Genomic DNA, 7,556 nt, shown 5'->3' on the forward strand with positions numbered 1-7,556 from the left:
CTTCAGATTGGCATCCCCAGAGCAGGTGGGGAAGGACTCACCGGAGGAGCCTGAGTGGCAGGAGTATACAGAGCTTGTAGAGGATTTTTCTAGCAGCCCAGGCCCCCCTCTAAGATTTCTGTCCCAAAATGGGATGATCAAGCACAGGTGGTGTTGCAGGGAGTATGATAAAGCCTTCCTATAGCTCTGCCACCCCAAGAAGCACCACTTTGTCCACCCTTGCCACAAGCCCCTCCCACACAGAGTGTGGCAAAAGCTATAGTTCAGAGGGGAGCTTCACACACCCAAGGGGTGCGTGGCCACAGAGGAAGGGCCAGCAGCAGGGACTTGTGGCAGAGCCCACCCCACTCATGGTGTAGGTGCTGAGGCCACTGAGTGAGGCTGAGCTGCTGATCACAGCCAGCAGTCACTGCATTGCTACTTACAAGTCTCAAGGCAGATCACAGATCCCGGCCCACAGGAGGACAAAGGCCATGTGTCCATCAGCAAAGGATATCATCAAAATCATCCTCTATGAGCATTGTTTCTCTTTGCACATTCTTGGTTCCTCTCTTCCCCTTCTTTCCTACCCTTGCACCAAAACATTAAAAGACAGCACTGCCACAACTACATCCCAATATCCTCTCTGCTCCATCTTCTTCAGTGCCTGTTTGCCAACTGAGGCATGCTGATGTAAATTAGTCCTGTTGCAGGAAGGAAGTGTGTAGCTATGTGAATTTGACCTTGTAGGAAGGGCTGATAATATCAGACCTAACAGGTCTTTCAGACTTGCCTACTCTCTTTTCACATGTTAGGAAGACCACTTTCATTTGCTGAATCCTCAGTTTTAGCTATTCTTGCTCTCTTATGCCTCTCAAACATCTTCAATTCCCAAAATTTTTTTTGTTTAGTCTTGCTTAGTGTCTTTATTAAATTCTCTGAGGTTTTTATGCCCACTGTACAAGAGGAAGATGTAGAGGCACCAGGGAATCATAAGGAGCACTGTTCCCTTTTGGGGTGCTATGAATGCAGTTATGCGACACTCCTAAAAGCTGCTCTTTGTGGTTTCTACATTATTTTTTTTTCATGAACTTTTATGAGCTGTTTGCAGACAAGGTGCTAGAGTGAGATCCACAACACTTCGATGTGATGTAAAGATGGAAGGTGAATTCAGTTGATAAACCTTTGGGTGTCCTAATTTTTAATTATTTTCTCTTTAGGGGCACATGGCCTAAGTCTTCCCTGAGTGCTTGGAGCACAGGCATGCGAGGGGGCTTGTATTTGAAGCTGCAGCGCTTCCTACTGTTCTCTCTTTGGTGCCTATCCAAACTCAAATATTGACACAGCTGCAGAATGTTCCCACTGGAGCTAGGCTCATGTACTGTGTTTGAAGCATGTGCCCTCTGTCACAGCAGAACTGGGAGAGAAAGGGGAGCAATGGGGGGAAGGGGTGGGGAGATCCCAGACCCCTATTGCCTAAATAGCTGACCTGCTTCTTTATTCTAAGGTAACAGGAGAGAAATAGAGCAATTATGAATGAGGAGGTCTTCACATAGACACTGTTCACCTGACAGTTGATCTGAGTAGGTGGGAGCATGTCTGTGCCATGCTGCACGTATCACTTGGCTGCAAAATAAACTTAACTGGCTAATTCTGAGAAGCCCATAGGTGACTTCTATGGGCCCCTGGTTTTGATGCCACCACCTGTCTTTGTCTTAGAAACAGTGTGTTCTCATGGAAAAAACCTTTTGCTTGACAGCAAAATGATGCATAAAGTTGTTTACTCCTAGGAAATTCCTATAAAAGCCCTGAAGACCATGGTGCTGCTGAACCTCAAAATGGATAGGATCTGTACAGGGTGCCATGGCCTGACTAGATAGCTGTGCAGTACTGTATAGCTTGGTGTTTGCAGCATATGAAGGGGTGTGGGATTATCTAATGCTATAGCCTTTCTTGTATTATGTCCAATAAATGACATTTTAATGACTGCACTGTGGGGTCTGAGTGCCCTTTTTATTGGGATCCATAACAAGTCCTCATGTCAGCGCATTACATTTGGTGCAGCTGTCAGGATCCTGGTGAGAAGGGAAGAAGAATAGCAAGGAAAAGGATGTGTGCCTACCTGGTGCCACACGCTGGCGTGGGGAGCAGTTACACAGTGTGCTGCCTTCCAGTGCCAGTGACAGCAGACACATGGATTACCCACATGGCTGGAGATCTTGTGCACCCATTACATTACAGGTTCAGGCAGCAAGCACACAGCTCTCCTGGGTGGTGAGGTCCACCATGCTGGCAGGGTTTCACCAAAGCTTTGGGGTGCTGCTTCAGTACTCCTGGGTGACAAGTGCCAATGGATGATTGGGGTCCTTTGTACCGGCAGGGCCACACCAGGTGTCAGACATGCACACAAGTGTTACATTTAAAGCTCACACCATGGTCAGGGTTCAGCCCCTGGCCAACTTGTAAACTGGCTTAAACCTGACCAAGGTGTTTGACTGAAAAGGAGCAGACTGTAAGGGAAGGAGACAATTCTCTAGGCCCTGAAGTCCCCCTCAACCTGGCAGCTCCCTGGCCCTCAGGGACAGGGGAACCTCTGTGTGACGGGATACATCTTTCTGATTGTACCCAAGGTGCCACTTTGATCAAACTCTATAGCTCACTTTAGGAGTTACATTGATAAATTGATAAATGCCCCAACTATTGAACCAGAAAACTGTATCCATCACAGAGCAGATAAACGTCCAGGAAAATGGGCCTAGGCCAAACCCCCCATATTCTGCTCCCTGGAAGTTGAAAAAGTAGTTACATAGGAAAAAAAATGCCAAAGGCTTTCTTTACTTAAAAAGAAGAATCAACACATAGAAGGAAAGAATCAAAACTCCCAACTGTGTGACAAGCCATAACTCTTGGTAAAGGTATCTTAACTCTCTTGTCCTAAGAAAGAAAATTGCATCCATCATTCATGGATGAGTGAAGGCAGAAAGAAAATGAAATCATAAAAATTTGCTTACAGGAATGGAAGAGTTAAATGTTGGAGGGGTGGAAGTCACCACTGGAGAGATGATAGCTGATGCACACTGTGCTGCTGCAGAGGCTAACCACAGGAATGGGAGAAACAGAGGAGGCCTAGAAGCACATTACAGAATGAGAAAGGCCACAATGTGAAGAGTCAGCATCTAATTACTAGCATTGTTGTGAGACACCACAAAAGGCTGGAAAGCATCCCAGGATGTAGTGAAAATCTCCAATTACTAAGCAAAACCAAAGTAAAGAAATAGAAGAAACCTAAGTGATAGATGTAGCCTTGAGTAATCTAGAGATTAAAGGTTTCAGCAATTACAGTTAATGACCAAGTTACCCTGATAGGTGGGTTTGTCTTGTATCACCAGCGAAAGAAGAGCAGCAGCTGGAAAAGAAGTAACCAGACATACTGAAACTGATGATGATTCTGTCAATAAGAGTTTTTCAAACAAATGCTTAAGCAACAAAATGAATGTAGGAACCAGAACAGAAGTAAAGTTAAGGGAAGATGGCATAGGTAAGTCTTAGAAGATATTAATATCTGTCTGGTAACCAAGCTTAACTGCTGTATTGTAGCATTGTTTTAAAATTAGCCTTTTATACTGCATGATCCCATGGAAGGTGGTAAGACCTTTCCTTTAAAGGAAAGACAAGAAGAGGGTTAAAATGTATGCAAAAGTACAACAATGTTGACTTAAGCTGCAGTGTAAAGGCTGCCTGGTTATTATAAAGAAGAGACAGAGATGCAGAAATTAAAAGAAAGCAATTAAGGATAATGAAAGCTGTTTGTGCCTCCTCCAGTGAGGAGTGGAAGTGGCTGCGTGGGACACAGCAGCAGCTCTGACTTCACCACTCTTCTTTGTGCTCTTTCCTGTCCCTGCCTGTGCTCTCTGCCTAAATGCTGCTTAGCCTGCTAAAAAACACGGGTATTTCTAGGGTTGTGTCTAATCTCATGCACACACTCCCCACCCAGGTAATTTCCACCCAGGGAATCCCAGCCATTCCTAAAGGTGTCCCCCCAAAATCCGGACCAGGGAGTAGAGATGTGTGTGGATGAGAACAGGAGATACTCTTATGTGAGGAAGGAAGCCTCTGCAACTGCTCTTTGTACCAGTGTCCAGAGTCATTCCTCAGCCACCCTAATGCTAATATTTGCACTCCTTCTATGGAGATAAACATTACAGATGTGTCAGCTGCACAGAGGCACAGCACAAAATATGCTCCCTGCTGGCAGGAAGCACTTTTGTTTCATGTGGCAATTCCTGAGACTACCCCCACATTGCCCTGCTTTCTGCTGTTTTTCCACTCTTGCCAATAGTCTGCTTGCTGTAGGAATCATTAGAGCCTTCCCAGCTCTGGTAGTCCAGTTCTTGACTTAATAGCTGATGTCATGACATCCAGATCGTTCCTGTCTCCCTGTTCCTGGAAGCAGTTGTTTTCCTGGCTGGTTTTGGGTGTGCTAGCACTCTGCTTGTCAGAGTTTCTGTTTCCTTTTGGATGGACTTTAGTACGTTCCACTATGGGGGGAAGAAAAGGGGGAGCGCAGCCTTCATGCTGCTTCATCCTCCTCCACTCAGCTAGGAATTCTAAGCATTGGGAAGAATGCACTGCCAGTGGTACTGCTGACCTCACTGGGAGGAAAATTTAAATTTCCATTGTCAAAGGCAACCTTTCTGCTCCTTGTCATGGGCAAGGGAGAAGGGGGAGCACTGACACTGTGACAGCTGTGGTGCCAAAACAGCTGAGGCTGAGCTTGCTGGTAACTGCAGGAAGGAAAGACAACCGAGTACTAGGGAGAATCGGGGGGCTTGCAGCTAAAAAGAGAAGGACTGGGAATGGGTAAGGAGGTCTCAAAGTCTTCCTTGTGTTCCAGGCCACTAGAGTACAGTCTCTGAGAAGAGTCAGAGGCAGAGACCTGAACCAGCATGGTGAGAAGGCAGTGATGGTGCCAGCGGCTGCACAGGAGCAAAGCCAGGGAAAAGGAGCAAGCTCTCTGGCTGGGATAGCTGTAAACTGGCAGAGGTACCTCTCTCCAGCCCGAGTTCTCCCTGTGCCCTGGGATACACTTGTCCTCTTGCTACTTATGCCATGGAATAGGAAGTTAAGTAAGGAAACAAAGATGCTCTGGTGGGAGGGAGCGATGCCAAGAGAGGAAGGATAAGAGTCCCACTGTCCCTGACACACCACGACCTGGAGCCCTGTTTCTTCATTCTGGTTCAATATTAACCCAGCAGGGCTGTGACTCCACTTATTCTGCTTCCTTTGCAATTCCCCTGCAGCCAGGGCTGTACAGCATGGCGCACACCAAAACCAGCATACTGAGAGGCCTGCTCTTCTCCAGCCTTCTGCACCTCACCTTGAGCCATGATGGAGGTAAGACTCAAGGGCAGAAGTACCAGATGACAGAGAAGGAAAGATGGGGTTAGTTCTTTCCAGGGGTAACACAGGTGGCAAGCTTTCTTCCTCAAGTCAGAAGGACAGGCTAAAAGTTTGAAGCTGGGAGTTAAAGGGTGCTGAGAATGGAGTGAACATAGGAGGATGCAGCTGCATCTCTCAGCTGGTGACAGCAACTCTGTGGATTTTATGGGTCACCTGGGAAATGGCTGGGTAGGGGACCATGGCTCAGTCCAGGATCAAGTGTAACACTACCCATGGGGCTTTTGGGGATAGCGTTCCTTAGCTGATCTATGTGACTTCAATTCTCCATCGCCTTCACAGCTGTCCCTTATGAAACTTTTGGTCATACAAAATATGCTACCTTATTGCTCACTGCTCCTTTTATTAGACCCTCAAACTGTCTTTTCTTAACATGAAAGTAAGGCCTCTTGGACCCACTATTGTGTGTGGGAAGATCTGTCTCCAGGTCCCAAATCAGGAGCTCTGAGCATGAAATGGAACCAAGCTGTGCTTATCATAGTGGTCTGAGGCTGGCAAGACAGAAATACAGTGGCTGGGGACAGGGACAGCAGCAGGCTCAAAGCAAACAAGCCTCTATCTAATTGCAAATGAGCAAAGCAGTTTTGCTGAGGAAGCAAAGTTCCTGTCACTTCTGTTCCAGAAGCAATGGGAGCTGTCACAGAATGAAGTCCAGAGAGCCTACTCTGATCAAGTGTAGACCTGACAGGGCTTCTCTTCTCTGTATGGTGCACTGGGGGAGGCTGGGCTGTGGGATCACCACATAGACTGCATATGGTTTTTGGACTGCAAGGGGAGACAAAGGTGCCCTCTGGCTGTGAGCAGCCCTTTGACTGGCAGTGTTCTGACCCGATAGTATTCCTGGAAAAGGGGCAGGCATTGTCACTGCTCAAGCGCCACCGACGTGCCAACAAGGGATTTCTAGAAGAGATGCTTAAGGGAAACCTGGAGCGAGAGTGCCTGGAGGAGACATGCAGTTATGAGGAGGCTTTTGAAGCCCTTGAATCCACCGATCAGACGGTATGTACCAGGAAACATTCCCCCAGCCAGCCTCTGTAGGGAGACACTAGCAGGTTGCACACACCACCAGGGACCAGGGTTGTAATATTCAGTTATGTGAACCAAAGATGAGGCTGACATGTGCACGCCCCACGGCAAACTCAGGCTCGCTTAGGAAGCTTCCCTCCTTGAGACACTGTAGGGAATACATCTGAAAGCTCAGGTTCTTTTCTCTCCCTCTCTAAGCATGAAGTGACAAGGTTCCACTGGTCCTGAGTAGCATCTTCCACCAGCTCAGCATGGTACCTCACACATGTGAGCTGCTGTCCCAGACACTCACAGAAGCACTGGCATAGCAGCCAAACACTGAGGGCAGGTGCCTCAGACTCATTTGAGCTGAAACTTTTGCACACCCTGTCCCTTTTTCCAGTTTCCAGACTCACCTTCTCTACCAAATTTGTGCTGCATCCTTTTGGGATTTACTCCTAGCCCCAAGGCTGGTGCCCCTGCAGAATTCCACACCCAAAATTACAACAGATAAATAGGAGCCTAAGCCAGCAAGACACTTACCTCTGTGGAGTACTTCAAAAGCAATCAGCATCAGGCTGCATGGTAGAGATGTAGATCCAAAGAGCTGAGCTGATCTGTGGCCTTAGAAGTTCCAGGTTCAGCTGCTTGGACTTCTGCACTGTAGCCCACTGCACTAGGGAAAGCTCTGCTTGCTCTGCAGGTTGAAGGTTGTAAACATCTTTGGTCTCTTTAGAAACAACAGTACTGTCTTGATTCCCGAGTCTGATGTGTGGGCATGTGGTTTTGTATCAGATTTTTTGCTTTGACTCCATAGTAATTGGTGTAAACAGAGCTAGGCTAGTCTTTTGTTGTGATGGGAAGTTCTCTTACTGGTTTGAATTGCAGTAGTCAAGAAAGGTTTGATGTTCTGTGTCTCTAAATATATATATTTCTTTTTTTTTCTTTTTTACAGGACATATTTTGGTCAAAATACCAAGGTAAGTTGTTTTGAGTCCTTCAAGTACTCTTATACTTTGGCATGCACTGTCTTATCCTGGAGAGATGGCTCCCTCTTTTACAAGCTCACTTTCTAGGGCTACGCACTTGTGTTTTGTCTCTACATGATAAACTGG

The sequence above is a fragment of the Catharus ustulatus genome, chromosome 6, assembly GCF_009819885.2.
Source record: "Catharus ustulatus isolate bCatUst1 chromosome 6, bCatUst1.pri.v2, whole genome shotgun sequence".
Classification (NCBI taxonomy): Eukaryota; Metazoa; Chordata; class Aves; order Passeriformes; family Turdidae; genus Catharus; species Catharus ustulatus.